Consider the following 18,795-nt stretch of genomic DNA (forward strand, 5'->3'; position numbering starts at 1 on the left):
CTTGCCCTTGAATGGAGAGTAGCTAAAGCAAATGGGAGAATCGACAGGATAAAAAAGATAAACAGAAGATTTCAAAGAGCAGCTCAAGAAGACAAAGCAAATTATTATAATGAAATGTGCAAAGACTTGGAGTTGGAAAACCAAAAAGGACATGCTCAGTATTTCTCAAGCTGAAAGAACTGAAGAAAAATTCAAGCCTTGAGTTGCAATATTGAAAGAACCAGGGAGAGAAGCATGGAATAATTCCTCTCTCAAAACCCCTAGAAGCAATTAACAGAGCCAAGACCCTGACTTGGATTTCTACCCTCCAGAACTATGAGAAATTAAATTTCCGATCTCTAAATCCATCCATTTTGTGGCGTTTTGTTGTGACAGTCCTAGGAGACTAAAGCAACTGTTGTTGTTGTTGTTGTTATGTGCCATCGAGTCATACCTGACTCATAGCGACCCCTCCTTGGGTTTCCGAGGCAGTATCACTACGGAAGTAGGATTGCCCAACCTTCCTTCCGAGGAGTGGCTGGTGGGTTTGAACCGCCAGTCGTCTGGTTAGCAGGCAAGTGTCTTAGCCACTATGCTACCAACTAGTCTCCTCATTTTTAAGCTGAGTAAACATGAGCCTTGAGGCCACTCATTCAAAGTTCCCCAGCTCATCAATGACAGAGCCTGGATTCTCACTCAGATCTGTCTAAGTGTGGAGAAAATATTTCACTGTCAAGCCAAGCTAATTCCTGTAACTTTATCCCTTCCCAGTGCTGATATTCACAAAATCTCATCACACCATTAAGATTTAGCATTGGTACTAACTAAAGAAAACTCAACCTGTCTTTTAAGACTCTTCCATAGAGTCTTGCCCAGTTCTCTTTATTGACTATATGGTGTATTCATTCATTTATCTCTATATCCTTAACATCTAGGACAAAAAAAAGCCCACTGCCATCAAGTCGGATCTGACTCATAGCAACCCCTCCTTGGGTTTCCAAGGCAGTATCTCTACAGAAGTAGATTGCCCAATCTTCCTTCCAAGGAGAGGCTGATGGATTTGAACCGTCAGCCTTCTGGTTATCAGTCAAATGCCTTAGGCACTACGCCACCAGAGCTCCTATCTAGGACAAAGTAGGTGCCAATTCCATTTTTGTTCAATTATATTTATAGAAGCAAATAACTAATACCAAATTTCCCAAAGCACAAGGTCTACACAGATTATAGGATTGATTAGTTGCACTCCACTAATATTTAACAACGTGAACATTGGTGATTTAGTGGTAGAATTCTTCCCTTCCATTCAGAGACCTGTGTTTGATTCCTGGCGAACGCACTTCCTGCATCGTCATCACTATCTGTCAATGGAGGCTTTCATAGTGCTACGATGTTGAACAGGTTTCAGTGGAGCTTCCAGAGTAAGACAGACTAGAAAGAAAGATCTAACTTTCAAAAGTTAGCCTATGAAAATTGTTCACTTGAGAAATGGTGATTGACAAATGTGTTATATATTTTTTTCTTTTTATTTTGTTGTTTGTGTTATATATGTATACATACATATATACATATATACTTATGTGGTGTGCTGGTGGGGGAGTGGATAATGCATTTGGCTGCCAACCAGAAGGTCAGCAGTTCACACCCACCAGCTGCTCCACAGCAGCAGTCTACTAATCTACTTCCATAAAGATTTACACCCTTTAGAAATCCAATAAGGGTTCCTATGAGTCAGAATGGACTCAATGGCAGTGAGTTTGGGTTTTTTATATATCTATATCAGGAGCTCTGGTGGCATAGAGCCTAAGGCATTTGACTGCTAACCAGAAGGCTGGTGGTTCAAACCCACCAGCACTCCTTGGAAGGAAGGTTGGGCAATCTACTTCTGTAGTGATACCACCTTGGCAACCCAAGGAGGGTTTGCTCTGAGTCAGATTCAACTCAACAGCAGTGATTATATTGCACTGTAATTATATTATATAGTGATATTTTATATTGCACTGTAATTATATTGTGATATTGTGTGTTTCTTTGCCCATTCATATATATATATATCAACAAAAACAGCACACACACATACACACACAAATCAGCCAGTGAAAACCCTATGGACCACCTGACCAAGGGGATAGCACAAGACTTGACGGCATTTTGTTTCATTGTGCAAGGAATCATTGTGAGTCGAGTACTGACTCAGTGGGAGGTAACAATAATATTTTACAGAGCCTGCCTTTGTTCCATTTATTATTTTGGTGGTGGCGTCATGGGTAAGATATGTGGCTGCTAACCAGAAGGTCAGCAGTTCAAACCCACCAGTTGCTCCATAGGAGGAAGATGAGGCAATCTACTTCCATAAAGACTTACAGCCTTGGAAACCCAATGGGGGTTGCTATGAGTCGGAATCAACTCGATGGCTCTGGATTTGGTATTTTTGTTTTGGTACTTGCCTTCAGAAGATTTGTGTTAGGAGGCAATAAATGGCAGCATTACATCATGACCATCAGCTGTGTTTTTCTGCACTGCTGCCCCTGCCCTACTCTCACCCTGAAATGCTAAAGGAACCCCAAATAATTTAAACATGAACATAATTTTAAAACTACAACAGTAATAGCTACCATGTATCAAGCCCCTATCATGTTCCAAACACTGTGCTAAATGGTTTATATGTGTTAGCTCCAACCATCATAAGAACCCTGCAAGGCAAGTATGAGTATCCCCATTTTACGAATGAGAAAACAGACTGGGTGAGATGAAGGCATTTGCTTACAGTCAGTCACACAGCAGTAAGTGGCAGAGCAGGAATTGAATGAGTGCTGTCTGGCTCCAGAGCAGGATCTCTTTCCTTTATTCAGTGCCCTCTGGAATATATAGCAGCTGTTATAACGATTAGAAAAGATAGTGGGTGGGAAAGTGCTTGGAAAACTCCGCAGAGAACTAAGCATGTAAGAGATTTTTAAAGACTCATCAAGAGCTTTGGCTAGGGCACTGGGATAATAGCCCTGGGGAAGGGGAACAAATTGATCTGGCGGGAGTTTCGGAACACGTCTTATTTGGTAATTGCTCTGAATTTACTATTTCTGAAAGAGTAGAGATGCAGACCTCCCTTTCTTCGTTAAAGAACCCCCTTCTCTGGAACAAAGACTAGAGAAGTTAGTTTGGTTTAAACCAGTTATTTTGTTTTGAGACAAATATAAGGGTAGTAGGTGGGGGTTTGTGATGGTGTCCACTTGCTGTTGGATCCTAGACACTGATTGATTCCTGACCTTACTCTGAGTGAGAGCAGTAACTTACAACACATGCTGAACATTTTTTTTCCATTTAAAATGTGTTTCAAAAGAACAATGGGCATGAATGTTTACTCTGTGATATATAGCACAACAGAATGCACACATTGTTACATATGTTCTGAATGTTTCACCAGACTTCAGAGGCAGACTTCTTCCACTTCAGAAGGCCTTTTGTTCTCTCATTTCCCCAAACACATTTGTTGGGCGAGTTCTGTCAGGCATTGTGCTAGGCACGGAGGAATAAGACGGTGTCTCTATAAACTAATGTTTTAAATATCACAATATAATATAATTACAGCAATAGGAGCACGTGCAAGAAAGAGAACAGCACAGATGAGGAAGTTATTCTCTTTACGTATGGAGACTCCTCCCGGGAAGAGGTGGTGTCTGAGCTGGCTTTTGATGACCAAATAGGAATTGGCTAAGCCCAATTGCTCTTACATGCACCATTACCCACTCCTCATGTGGTGCTTGAAAGCATACTAAAATATTAGCTGTTATTTTAATAATTTTTATTAAGTACCTAGTACTCTTGTGGTGCAGTGGTCAAAGCATTGGGCTACTAACAGCTCTGTGGTTGGAACCTACCAACTGCTCTGTGGGAGCAAGATGAAGGCATTCTGCTTCCAGAAGATTTATAGCCTTGGAAACCCTGCGGGGCACTTCTGCTCTGCCTTGTAGGGTCACTGTGAGTCAGAACCAACTCAATGGCAGTGGTTTGGTTTGAATTTTTAATCCACATAGAGCACTATGTTAATATTTGTGTAGCATGCAAAGAGTATTTTTTCATTTATCTATTTACCTATATATTTGTTTATTTATTCAGGATTCCTGGTGGCATTTGGTTGTTACTGAAAGGTGGGCAGTTCATACTCAACAGCAGCTCAGTGTGAGAAAGATGTGGCAGCCTGCTCTTGTAAAGATTTACAGCTTTGGAAACCCTGTGGGGCAATTCTAGTCTGTCCTATTGGATCAGTGTGAGTGGGAATTGACTTGACATCTACTTTCATAGTGATACTGCCTTGGAAAACCCAGGAGGGGTCACTATGAGTCGGGTCCAACTCAACGGGACATAACAACAATACAATATATATACACAAAGCCAATTATATCACAGTAGAGAAAGGAAGATACGTTCAACAATAATAAAAGAATGAAAAATAATGGAAGGTATTTAACGTAACACTCCCTATTAAAAATCCAGCAAGCACAATGTAAATCACAAACAAACAAAAAAAAAAGTATTAGATTCAACAACATAATTGACAAAGTATAGCTAATAGATAAATATCAAATGTTTTACTCCACTGTTCTGGTTACCTAGTGCCACTCTAACAGAAATATACCACAAATGGGATGGCTGAACAAACAGGAGTTTTTCTCTTACAGTTTGAAGGCTTTAAGTCTGAGTTCAAAGTGCCAGACTCTAGGGGCTGGATAAAAGCCCCTCAGCCTAGGGTTTGAGCTCTGCCTCCTGCTCCCGGCCCACTGAAGCTAGAGGCTTTTCTTTACTCAGACAGCTGCTAGCTGCTGAGGCTGACAAGCCCAAGGTTGACAAGTAAAAAGGCACTGTCCCGATGTTACCAAACCACACAGCAGGCCATTCATTCACGTACATTGAAAGTCCCGAGATCGGCAGAGCAAGGCAGGCTGCTGAGCAACGACATGGCTATGTGTAGGGTTCAAGTGCCATAAGCTAGAGACTATTTCCAAAGCTGTTTCTTATATACAGGAAGCAGACCACATACCCAAAGGCAGCTACTCAGCTGCTCTCAGTAGATCCCACCATGCAGTTGATTGCCAGTCTCATCATGGGTAATAACTACCACCAGCTGCCCAGCTACTCAACCAGGCCTAGCCAAGTTAACATGCAAACTTAACCACCACATTCCACAAAATAAGTCTTTTTTTTTTTTCATTGAAATTTTACAAAATGTGATTGCATATAAGCCCACAAAGATGCTTTGTTTTCTGTTGGTTATTTGGTTGGTTGTGTTTTTTATTGGCTTATCTTCGGTACACAAAGCACAAATTTAAAAAGCAGACAAAACAAAACAATGGGTATAGGAAAAAACCCATTGAAGCAATTTGTTTCCCATCTCTAGGACACTGAGCTTGGAAAGTTTGGAGGTCCTGCTGCCCAAGGAAGAAATACTTCTACCAAGAAAATGGGCCATGGTTCTGATGAATTAGAAAATGAGACTACCTCTAACTCTTTGGAGTTCGTCATGACTCTGAATCAGGAGACAGATAAAGGAGTCAAGTATCTAAGCTTCTACCTTAAGAAGCTACAGAAAGAAGAGAAAGTTAAACCCAAACTATGTAGAAGAAAAGAAATGCAAAAATAAGAACAGAAAACAGTAAAATAAAAAATAGATAAATAGAGGAAATCAATGAAAGTAAAACATGGCTCTCTGAAATGATCAATAAAACGCTAGCTAGACTTCTTGATAATAAAAGAGTGTACACAGATTGCCAATATCAGAAAAGAAAGAGGCACCAATCGTAAAAAAACCAAATTAATAAATTGGACTTAAGCAAAAGTAAAGATATTTGCTCTTTGACAGACATTATTTTTAAAAATGAAAAGGCAAGCCTCACACTGAAAGAATACACACACACTCCCATGCACACATTCTTATATAATGTGTATCTACACACACACACACATCTGCTAAGGAAAACCGTATCTACAATATTTTAGGAACTCCTACAATTCATTCAGACAAATACAAATGGCCCATTTATTTAAACGGGCAAAAGATTTGAACAGCCACTTCAAAAAAGAAGATATTTATGTGATGAATGAACACTTGAAAATTATGCTCAACATAATTAATCTTCAGGGAAATGCAAATTAAAATAATAATGAGAAACCATTTTACATGAACTAAAGAAAAAAAACTATCATCAAGTCATTCTGACTCATAGTGACCCCCATTGGGTTTCCAAGATTGTAAATCTTTATGGAAGCAATCTGCCTTATCTTTCCTCCATGGAGTGGCTGGTGGGTTCAAACCACTGGCCTTTTGGTTAGCAGCCAAATGCCTTAACCAATATACTACCAGACCTTCTTTTACATGAACTAGAATGGCTAAAATTTAAAATACCGAGAATACTAAGTGTACAAGGATGTGGAACAACTGAAACTCCCACAGTGCTGGTAGTAATATGTAAAGTGGTACTGCTTTCAAAAATAGTTTGACTGTTTCTTAAAATGTTAAGCATACTTTCAGAAATTTCACTCATAGGGATTTATCTAAGAGAAATAAAAATACATCCAAACAAATAAGTGTTCAGAAATATTCATACTAGCATTTGTCAGAAGCCCAAAGTGGAAATCATGCAAATGTTTATCAAAAGGAATGATGAATGAATAAGCAAATTATGGCATTTGCATGATGGAATACAACTCAACAATATAAAGAAATGGAAAACAGACACATGTGACAACATGGATAAATCTTTAAAATAATATGCTAAGTGAAAGAAGCTAGACCCCAAAGAGCACATTCTGTATGCATCCATTTACATGAAACTGTGGAAAAGAATTTTGTCATTATCTGTCTTAACAAAAGCAGACTGTAGGTTGCCTGGACTGGGCATTGCCTTTGTGTTGACCACATATGGGAACAAGGTGACTTTTTGGGATAATGGAAATATTCTACGAATTTATTGTGGTAGTGGCTAGAGTGGTATATAAAATTGTCAAAACTCATCAAGCTGTACACTTAAAATGGGAGCACTTCATTGTAAGTTAATTACACCAAAATAAAGTTGACTGAAAAAAAAAAAGGAAATTTTATATAGGAAACTGAGCAAAAACTTCTAGTTCAAATTTCAGCTCTTGTAGCCCAGGTATGCAACCTTGGGCAGATCACTTTATTTCTCAGAGCTGTGCTTTCTTTTTCTGTGAGAACACTAATGATCTGATGATATCTACATCATCTGGTTGTGGTGAGGATTAAATTTATGTGTATATAATTCATTGTGTTGCCAGTTGCCACTGATCAATTCTGACTCATGCTGACCCCATGTGTGCCAAGAACAACTTCACAGGGTTTTCAAAGCAGTGACCTTTCAGAACCAGGTCACCATAGGCCTGTCTTCTAAGGTGGGTATATTCAAACCACCAGCTTTTCCGTTAGTAGTTGAATGCTTAACCATTTACACCACGTAGGGATTCATATATATGTTGTTGGTGGTACTGGTTGCCATCAAGTTTGCTCTGAATCATAGCGACCTTATATGTAACAGAAGGTCCTGCACAATTCTCACAATTATTGGTGTATTTGAGCCCACTGTTGCAGCTATTGTATCGATTCATCTCATTAGGGTTTCCTTATTTTTTGCTGACCCTCTGCATTACTAAACACGTGTCCTTTTCTAGCAATTGATCTTTCCAAAGTAAACAACATGAAATCTCACCATCCTCGCTTCTAAGAAGCATTCAGCTGTACTTGTTCCAAGACTGATTTGTTTGTTCTCTTGGCAGTCCATAGTGTGTGTGTGTGTGTGTACTCAGAATAGGCAAAATATGATACTTAATAGTGCTCAAATAATGTTAATTCTCTTCTCTTCAACTTCCACAGAGGAGATGAAAGAACCGGAAGGTTGTGGTATTTCTTGAAGATGTTTAGCTAGCTCTTTGGACCCAAACAGTCCAGAAATAATTATGGCCCCAAGTCACAGATCAGACCAGCAGACACTACTCTCTTCCCTGGATAATAAGACAAAACACAGGAAATTGTGGCTTGGCAGTGGTTCTTAGATAAAAGGAAGGCTTGTAGAACAAACCATAAGGGAGGGAGAGAGATGGATAGGAAGCAGGGAAAGGAGATACAAGTAAAGCTGTGGATAATAAGGCTTTTCTCCTATGCTACAATCCCTAGAAAAATCTTCTTCAGTTCTATGATTGATGTTATCTGCAAGTAACAAATAATTACTATGTTCAGTGCAGAGTAGGCTGGTAGAAAGAAAATGGCCTTTGAAGTTCTCAGAGCAGGGTTTGAAGGCTAGCTTTTCCATTCCATGGGTGTGTGATCTTTGGCAGAAGACCTAGGGTCTCTGAATCACAGTCTCTTCATTGTTAAGACAGGCATAATAAAAGAATCTAACTATTAAGGATGTCGTGGGGATAAAATAACACAGGCTTCCATGAAATCTATGACAGATTCACTTCTCAAAGTCTGGAGTTTAGGTGAATACATGACCAAGAACAAGACAGCCCAGTACAGGCTGCCCAGAGCTCAGGAGCAGGTCCCCCAGGAGAAGATCCAGATTGGATGAGAATATTCCCTTAGCTGAGTTGGCAAAGCACTGGAGCACTATGACCCCAGTCCTGAGGGATGAAAGTAAGCTACTTAAGACTAAGTTGTTATTATCAGTTGCTGTCAAGTTGATTCCAACTCATGGTGACCCATGTGTGCAAAGCAGAACCGCACTGTATAGGGTTTCCAAGGCTGTGACTTCCCAGAAGCAAATCACCAGGCCTGTCTCTGACAGGCCTCTGGGTAGGCTAAAACCACCAGTCTTTCAGCTAGCAGTCAAGCACTTAACTGCACTTAAGACTAAGAAGGTCCTGTCCTCCTCCACCCTGTTCCCCAGCCATTCTCCCCCTGGAGGACCTCAGCTCTGTCCCCTACCACTGTTTATCCTCTTGGCCCTGGAATCCCCAGAGCAGAATGTGAATGTGTCCTCCCCCTGGGAAAGGATTGCATCAACAGCTGGGTACATTCTGTGAAGTATTTGTTCTGCTTGGGCTCAGTAAATACAAATGGCCACCACCCAGTGTTCTTGACCCCTCTCCTCGATGGGCATCAAGGTTTCCCATCCCAGTTGGTGCAGGGTGCTTCTCCACAGCAGCCACTGGGGGGAGTCTGGACCTGGTGGTCTGGGAAATTGGACACCTCTGTTGAGGTCTTCATTGCAGTAGAAAATCTTGAGATGGTCAGTGACTGAGAGGATTCTCACTATAAATAAACCAATTCTTGGAGAATATTTGAAGAAAGAAAATTGTTCAACACTGAAGGAAGAAGGATTGGAAGATGTCCTATCATCTCCGCACATCCTATTCAGTGGTTGAGAGACTGCTCTGGGCCTTCCTGCTGTGTTCTTTAACACAGTCATTTCATAAGCTGTATAGTGTAGTGAAACAAACAGGGTCAGCAGTCGTAGATTTAAGACTATTCTGGACTGTCCTTAGTTTTGAGAACTTGAACTTGTTTTAACTTTTCCAAACCTTTATTTATGACTAGTGTCTGTGATCATTCATTGGGTGTTTTCCATGTGTCATGCTGCCAAAAATTATTTAATTCTCATAAAAATTGTATGAAGGAAGTGTTTCTTATCCCCATTTTATAGATAAAGAAACTGAGACATTAAAAAGTAAGTCACCTGCTCATGGTTTTAATCTAGTGCAGTCATGGAGATTGTTCTAACTCTAAAGTTTATTCTATTTCCTAAATATGCTCTCACTTTTCAAATGAGCTTCTTTGGCCTTGGTAATAATAATACCTTTGTCAGATTTTTCTTTGCAAACTTTAAAGTTATTCAAATTATTATTTATAATCAAAGTTTTTGTGCTGTATGTGTTTCAGCATATAAGAGTACCTGCATGGAAGGCTGTGTGACAGTATATGAGTAAGAAGAAAGTATCTGTAGGGAGAGCTAGAACAAGGAAAGGGCCAAATTAGAGGATAGAAGCACGTATGCACAGCATGAACTCTAATCTCTGTCTCTTCCTCTCACCTTGTGCTGTTGCTGAAGCATCTGAAACAACCCCATCTCCTGGCCACTCATCTTCTTTGTCCCTGAGGGTGGTCCACAGAGCAGAGTCCAGGGAAACAATTGCCTCTCCTTAAACTCTCAGTTATTCGGGTTTGGGATAGCCCCTTGCTGGTTTTATTTTTCATTTAAAATGCACTGTGTTGTTGTTGTCGTTGTTGTTAGGTGCCATCAAGTTGGCTCTGACTCATAGCAACCCTATGTACAACAGAATGAAACACTGTGTGGTCCTGTGCCAGCCTCACAATTCTTGCTATACCTGAGCCCATCATTGCAGCCAGTGTCAATTCCCCTCCTGGAGGGCCGTCCCCTTTTAACTGACCAAGAATGATATCCTTCTTCAGGAAATGGTCCTTTCTGACAGCATGACCAAAGTAGATGAGATGAAATCTGGCCGTTCTCCCTTCCACGGAGATTTCTGGCAGCACTTATTCCAGGAAAGATTTGGTCATTCTTCTGGCAGTCCATGGTACTTTCAATATTCTTTGCCAGCACCACAACTCAAAAGCATCAATTCTTCTTTGGTCTTCCTTACTTATTGTCCAGTTTGCACATTCATATGAGGCAATTGAAAATACTATGGCTTGAGTTAGGCTCATTTTATTCTTCAAAGAAACATCTTTGCTCTTCAGCACTTTAAAGAGGTCTTTTGCAGCAGATTTGCCCAGTTCAATATGTCTTCTGATTTCCTGACTGCTGCTTCCATTGGTATTGACTATAGAACCAAGTGATATGAAATCTTTGACAACTTCAATCTTCACTCCATTTATTGTGATGCTGCTTATTGATCCACTTGTGAGGATTTTTGTTTTCTTTATGTTGAGGTGTAATCCATACTGCAGACTGTAGTCTTTAATCTTCATCAATAAGTTCTTCAAGTTACCTTCACTTTCAGCAAGCAAGGTTGTGTTCATCTACATATCTCAGTTTGTTAATGAGTCTTCCTCCAATCCTGATGCCACATTCTTCTTCATATAGTCTGGTTTCTCAGATTATTTGTTCAGCATACAAATAGAGTAAGTATGGTAAAAGGATACAACCCTGACACACTCCTTTCCAGATTTTAAACCATGCAGTGTCGCCTTGGTCTGTTCAGTCTACAGCCTCCTGGTCTATGTATAGGTTCATCAAGCACGAGCAAGTGTTCTGGAGTTCCCATTCTTCTCAATGTTATCCATAATTTGTTATGATCCACACAATTGATTTCCTTTGCATAGCCAATAAAACACAAGTAAATGTTGCTCTGGTTACCTAGTGCTGCTCTGATAGGAATATACCACAAATGGGATGGATTTAACAAACAAGAGTTTATTCTCTTACAGTTTGGAGGCTTTAAGTCCAAATTCAAAGTGCCAGGCTCTAGGGGCTAGATAAAAGCCCCTCAACCTTGGGCTTCAGCTCTGCCTCTGGCTCCCGGCCTACCGAAGCTAGAGGCTTTTCTTCACTCAGACAGCTGCTGGCTGCTGAGGCTGACAAATCCAAGGTTGACAAGTAAAAAGTCACAGTCCCAATGTTACCAAACAACATGTCAGGCCACTAATTCAAGTCCAGAAGAAGTCCCAAGATAGGCAGAGCATGACAGGTTGTTGTTGAACAATGACTTGGCTACATGGAGGGTTTAAGCATGCCAAAAGGCTAGGGACTAATCCCAAAGCTTCTCCTTATATACAGGAAGCAGAGCACATCCCTATAGCAGCTACTCAGCTGCCCGCAGCAGATTGCACCCTGGAGTTGATTGCCAGTCTCATCATGGGGAATAACTACCTCCAGCTGCCCAGCCACTTGACAAGGCCCAGCCAAATTGACAACAACCTTAACTACCACAAACATCTTTCTGTTATTCTTTACTTTCAGCCAAGATCCATCTGACATCAGCAAAGATATCCCTCCTTCCATGTCCTCTTCTGAATCCAGCTTGTATTTCTGGAAGTTCTCTGTCAATATACTGCTTCAACCATTTTTGAATTGTCTTCAGCAAAATTTTACTTGTATGTGATATTAATTATATTGTTCAATAATTTCCACATTCTGTGGGTTCACCTTTCTTTGGAATGGGTACAAATATGAGTCTCTTCCACTCAGTCAACCAGATAACTGTCTTCCAAATAGCTTGACATGGATTAGGAAGTACCTCCAGTGTAGCATCCGTTTGTTAAAACAGCTCAATGGGTATCCCATCAATTCCTGAAGCCTTGTTTTTTACCAGTGCCTTCAGTGCAGCTTCAAGTTCTTCCTTCAATGCCATCAGTTCTTGATCATATGCCAACTCTTGGAATGGATGAATATCAACCAATTCATTTTGGTACAGTGACTCTGTTTATTCCTTCCATCTTCTTTTGATGTTTCCTGCATCATTCAATATTTTGCCCATAGAATTTTTCAATATTACAACTTGAGGATTAAATTTTTTCTTCAGTTCTCTCAGCTTGAGAAATGCCAACCGTGTTCTTCCTTTTTGGTTCTCCAACTCCAGGTCTTTGCACATTTCATTATAATAATTGACTTTGTCTTCTTGAGCTGCTCTTTGAAATTTTCTGTTTAGCTCTTTTATCTTGTCATTTCTTCCATTTGCTACTCTCCTTTCAAGAGCAAGTTTCAGAGTCTCTTCTGACATCCATTTTGGTCTTTCTTCCTTTCCTGTCTTTTTAATGACCTTTACTTTCTTCGTGGATGATGTTCTTGATGTCATCCCACAATTCATCTGGTTTTCAGTCATTGGTGTTCAATGAATCAAATCTATTCTTTAGGTGGACTCTAAATTCAGGAGGGATATAATCAAGGTCATATTTTGGCTCTCGTGGACTTATTTTAATTGTCTTTAGCTTCAACTTGAACTTGCATATGAGCAGCTGATGGTCTGCTCCACAGTCAGCTCTTGGCCTCGTTTTGGCTGAGGGTGTTGAGTTTCTCCATCACTTCTTTGCACAGTTGTAGTTGACCTGATTCTTGTTAATTCCATTTGGCAAAGTCCACATGTATAGCCACTGTTTATGTTGTTGAAAAAAAGTGAATTAGTGGTTGGTCTTGCAAAATTCTATCATGCAATTTCTAGTGTCATTTCTATCACCAAAGCCATCTTTTCCAATTACCAGTGATTCTTCTTTGTTTCCAACTTTAACATTCCAATCACTAGCAATAATCAATATATATTTATTACATGTTTGGTCAATTTCAGACTGGAGAAGTTGGTAAAAATCTTCAGTCTCCTTATCTTTGGCTTTGGTGGTTGGTACATAAATTTGAATAATAGCAGTGTTAACTGGTCTTCCTTGTAGGCATATGGATATTATCCTATCACTAAGAACATTGTACTTCAGGATAGATCTTGAAACATTTTTTGTGAGAATGAATGCCACATCATTCTTCTTCAACTTGTCTTTCCCAGCATAGTAGATCATATGGTTGTCTGATTCAAAATGGCCCAAAGCAGTACATTTTAGCTCACTAATGCCTAGGATATTGATCTTATGTGTTCCATGTCATTTTTGACAACTTCCAATTTTCCTAGATTCATACTTTGTATATTCCATTAATGGGTGTTTGCAGCTGTTTCTTCCCATTTTGACTCATGCCACATCAGGAAATGGAGGTCCGAAAAGCTTTACCCCCATCATTAAGGTCAACTCTATTTTGAGGAGGCAGCTCTTCCCAAGTCATATTGTGAGTGCCTTCTGACCTGAAGGACCATTTTCTGGCACTGTATCAGACAATATTTCGGGGCTATTCATAAAGTTTTCCAGTAATATATCACACAGTGTTTCCAGTGTTTCACTGCTATTCATAAGGTTTCACTGGCCAATTCTTTGAGAAGTGGATGGCCCCTTCCTTCTTCCAAGTCTGTCTCAGTCTGGAAGCTCTGCTGAAACCCGTCCACCATGGGTGACCTTACTGGTATTTGCAATACCAGTGGCATGGCCTCCAGGCTCACAGCAACATGCAAGCACCGCTGTACAACAAACTGACAGATGAGTGGTGGAAAAGGTACTGTACTTCTCCCAAAACATAGGCCCTTCCATCTATTCAACATCCTTCCCTATTCCCCTCCTCCCCACCAGACACGGAGGCTGAATTGTTTCAAATAGCTAAAACTTGGAACAATTGCATGTCCATCCATAGAAGACTAGTTAAAATAAGTTATGATACATCCTTACTATGTTCATGAGTCAATACTCCTCCAATTATAGGTGGAAAAAATACAACTCAAACTGCCTGAAGTCAAAAGGGGTTTATTGCCTCATGTAATTGAAAGTCCCAAGATACATGGTTTCAGGTCCAATAGAATCTAAGTGTTCAAACAATGTTTTCAGGAACTTACCTCTTTCCATCTCTTATCTCTACTTTCTTCTTCATTAGCTTCATTCTCAGACAGCAAAAATGGACACCAACAGCTCCAGGCTTATATCCTACAAAATGTTTCACCCCAGAAGGTAGAGAGCCTCTAATTCTCTAGTTCAGGCAAAAGTTTTAAAGTTTAAAAGTGCCTATTGCTGAGCCAATCCCTGTGATTCTGACTAGACTAAGCGTTAATTGAAAGATAGATACAGCATAAAGTTCAGACTATTCAACTTCTAAAAGAAAACACAAGATAATCTTCACAAACGTGTTGTTGTTCTTAGGTACCGTCGAGTCTATTTCAACTCATAAAGAACCCATGTGAACTGCCTTAAAGCATTTCCTAGGCTACGATAAGGAGCTCTGGTGCATAGTGCCTAAGGCACTTGACTGCTAACCAGAAGGCTGGCGGTTCAAAGCCACCAGCCACTCCTCGGAAGGAAGATGGGGCAATCTGTTTCCATAGTGATACTGCCTCAGAGTATCAAGGAGGGGTCACTATGAGTCATGTCCTACTTGACAGCACATAACAACAACAACAGGCTATGATATTTACAGGAGCAGATCACCAGGTCTTTTCTTGTATAGAGTGGATCCACTGTGTGGATTTGAACCACCAGCCTTTCCATTGGCAGCCAAGGACTTAACCATTTATACCATTATGGCCCCTTCTTTATAGCCTACAGATTGTTAAAGATTTTATTAGATAAAATACAAAAAAGCACTAATCATGAAAGAAAAAAAAAGATAAATTATATTTAATCAAAATTAAAAATTTCTGTTTTAAAAATGAAAAGACAAGGCTCAGACTGAGAGAAAACAATAGATGATTTTTATATTATAAAATAATTCCTGACACTGTTTGAAAAAAAAATCACATGAATCTATGTATATCAATATGGAAAGATATTTGGGGATAGGGAATTCTGTTTTATTAACTGCTCTATCATCTAAAATAGTACATAATCAATATTTGATGAGTAAATGACTCTCCAAAATACATTATTAAATTTAAAAGAGTCTATACAGTATGATCTCATTAAAAAATATATTAAGTGTATATGGGTAAATGCATAGAAACATCTAGAAGGAGAAAGGGAGAAGTGTGCTTTTACTTTTTACTCTTTATAATGTAGATATTGAACTTTTCACTATACTTTAGAAAGAAAAGAAGTTAAAAATCATAAGGCTATGCTCACTGTAGCAGCATGTATACTATAATTGGAATCATACAGAGAGGATAACCATGGTCCCTGCACAAGGATGACATGCAAATTTGTGAAGCATTCCATATTGGGAAAAATATCACAAGGCTGTCTCATATCAGAGTCTGGCCTGTAAGCCCTTGGGCCATGCCCTGCCTAGAGTATAGAAACTATAGCTCGTGCTCCTGGGAATTACTCCAGATTCTGATGCTCATCTCCACTTCAAGTTTTCACTCATGATTGACTATTCAATTTTTTGTCCAGTTGGTATACAGTTGAGCTTTTTGCTTTGGCCCAACTCCTTTGAACTGACAAATTGACACTGAGCTTTTAATTTGCCTTTTCTCCAAAATGCTTCCCTCACCAAGTTCAGCCCTTAATGAATGATATGCCAAACTGCTTCCCAGAAACTATATCCTGACCCAGGAATGTCCTCAACAAAACAGAGTGGACAATCAACCTTGCTCTCTCTCTATGTATATAGGATGAATGGTTCACAAGATGCAATGAAATCACATATATTATATGACATAAGGACATGAGGAAAGACTACCATATGCTTAGCATGCTAGAGTTACTATTTTTTACAAAATATGAACAGAGCAAGATTTCTTTATTGTCCCCCATCTTAAAGAAAGGGGGGAAGTGAACTCCCAAGTTTAATCAAGTTAACTTTGGTTACTGATATAACCAGGAATAACAAGCACTAGGTCACACAACTGGTGAAGGGTTGTCACTCAAATCTAAGTCTTTCTGATGTAAATGATATTCTCTCTCATTCGATGACATCAAGTTACCACTAGGGAAAATAAGTAGTATTCTGGTCACTCTCAAATTTCCCCATGTAAACTTGAAACTAACAGAATCCACCTACAGAATGAAAGAAGTTTCTATTTTAAGCCTATTGTTCTTGTACATTCAACAAATGAGGTTGCTTTGAGAGAGCCCAGATAAAAACTATCCCTGGATAGAAATAGACATCTCTCACCTGGAATTTGCCTCAAGTTGATCCTATGAAAAAAGTTAAATCCCTGAGGAAAAGCAGCTGACTATCCAAGAGAGTATGATTATTTTCCCACTCACCCAAGTCAAGAGGAATGGTTTCACTGGGAATATAAAGATTTCAAGACTTTCCAAAGTGCTTCAAGTAAAGAAAGGCAAGATGAAAACATGTGCCTTGCTAGGAGTATATCCATAATTTCCTCCTATTCCATACCCTCTCCTTGGAATATACTGACCTGAACCTAAAAGGTATGGACCTATATACCATGTGACCAGATTCCCCGATCAAAGCTTATTGGGTCAGAGATGTACACCTGACATGGAGCCCATCCAACTTTACCCTTGGTTAAGATGATCTGGACCCAGGGACATCTGGCACAACTGAAGGAAGTGGTGAAGACTGGCCTGAATATTGAGGAAATAAGTGAAAAGTCAGCAAACTAAATGGTGAGACTTTCCAGGACATTGAAATTCAGGACCAAGAGAAAAGAGACTGATATTTTGATGTCCCCCTCCATCAAGGAAATAGTAAAAAAAAAAAAAAAAAAAAAACCCAAACTCACTGCCATCGAGTCGTTTCAGACTCATAGTGACCCCCATTGGGTTTCCAAGGCTGTAAATCTTTACAGAAGTAGATCGCCCAGTCTTCTTTCCATGGAGCAGCTGGTGGGTTTGAACCACCGACCTTCCAGTTAGCAGTTAAGTGCTTTATCCGCAACACGACCAGAGCTCCTTAGGAAATAGTCAAGTTACCCCTAATCAGTGAATATACTAACAACCTTTCTCCTTCACTCTCTTTCTCTGTCTTTTAAACACACACACATACTTCCAGACAGAAATTAGTGCCCCCTCTTTTTTTTTTCCTTTAAATTTTATTTATGTTGTTGTTATTGAGGATATAGGAAGGAGATCTGGTGGTGCAGTGGTTGAAGCATTTGGCTGCTAACCAAAAGGCTGACAGTTCAAATCCACCAACCACTCAATGGGAGAAATGAGGCAGTCTACTTATGTAAAGATTTACAACCTTGGAAACCCTATGGGACAGTTTTAGTCTACTCTATCCTACAGGGTCACTAATGAGTCAGAATCAACCTAATGGCAGTGGGTGTTTTTTTTTTTGTTGTTGTTGTTTGTTTGTTTTTTGGCAGAATACCAGCAGTCCCTGGGTTTCAGACCTCTGACTTGCAGACAACTCCTCCTTGCCCTTTAATGTTAGGCAAATTTGCTCTCACTTTGAAAATTATTGAACCAACACCTACTCCAGCAAGTTCTTCATTACAATCACCTTCACTTGTGGCACATGCAACTTTTAAAACATTGAACAAGCTATGAGGCTTTTCTTGAACTAACCAAAAAAACCCACTGCCATCAAGTCAATTCTGACTCATAGCAACCCCCATAGGGTTTCCAAGCCTATAAATCTTTATGGAAGCAGAATGCCTCATCTTTCCTCCACAGAGCAACTGGTAGGCTCAAACCACCCCCCTTTTGGTTAGCAGCCCAATGCCTTAACCACAGCAGCACCAGAGCTCCTTACATTAAAGTAAGGCTAAATAAGAACCATATGCATCTGTTCTGACCTACAAATTCTTAAAGACACAATTAGGAATGGATCTTGTTCATAACCTGGGGACTGCCTCTATCCACAGCAAAACACATACAAATTCAACAATTTCTACCTGTACAGTTTAGTGACATCGATGATATTCTTTGAGTTGAACAAATAGTCTCATCCTCCTTTTCTGAGTTGTTCTTCCTTCATTAACATAAACTATCAGCCTCCTACATTTCCTATATAATCTTTCAAGTTTCTGTTGTCAATTTGATCCCATATAGATAGTTCTTAAAAGAGCATAATGCTCAAGGCAGACTAAAAACAACAACAACAACAAAGAAAAACCTCACTGCCATGGAGTTGGATCTGACTAATAGTGACCCCTCCTTGGGTTTACGGAAATGGGTGAAAATCGACCAGTTCTTTTTGGTACAGTGACTCTGTGTATTCCTTCCATATCCTTTGGATGTTTCCTGCATCACTCAATATTTTGCCCATAGAATCTTTCAATATTGCAACTCGAGGCTTAAATTTTTTCCTCAATTCTTTCAGCTTGAGAAATGCCAAGCATGTTCTTCCCTTTTGGTTTTCTAACTCCAGGTCTTTGCACATTTCATTATAGTAATTGGCTTTGTCTTCTTGAGCTGCTCTT

At 39.7% G+C, this 18,795-nt stretch overlaps 1 non-coding gene across 1 annotated transcript; it reads left to right on the forward strand.

Annotated features, from left to right (window-relative positions):
- The first annotated feature begins 15,572 nt into the window (after nt 1–15,572).
- LOC122151627 lies at nt 15,573–15,679 on the forward strand. The gene has a single exon (XR_006164236.1). It is a non-coding gene; the product is annotated as a U6 spliceosomal RNA (small nuclear RNA).
- The last annotated feature ends 3,116 nt before the right edge of the window (nt 15,680–18,795 follow it).

Source organism: Orycteropus afer, unplaced genomic scaffold (genome assembly GCF_000298275.1).
Source record: "Orycteropus afer afer isolate SDZICR_OR568_19922 unplaced genomic scaffold, OryAfe1.0 scaffold00014, whole genome shotgun sequence".
In the NCBI taxonomy this organism is placed as follows: Eukaryota; Metazoa; Chordata; class Mammalia; order Tubulidentata; family Orycteropodidae; genus Orycteropus; species Orycteropus afer.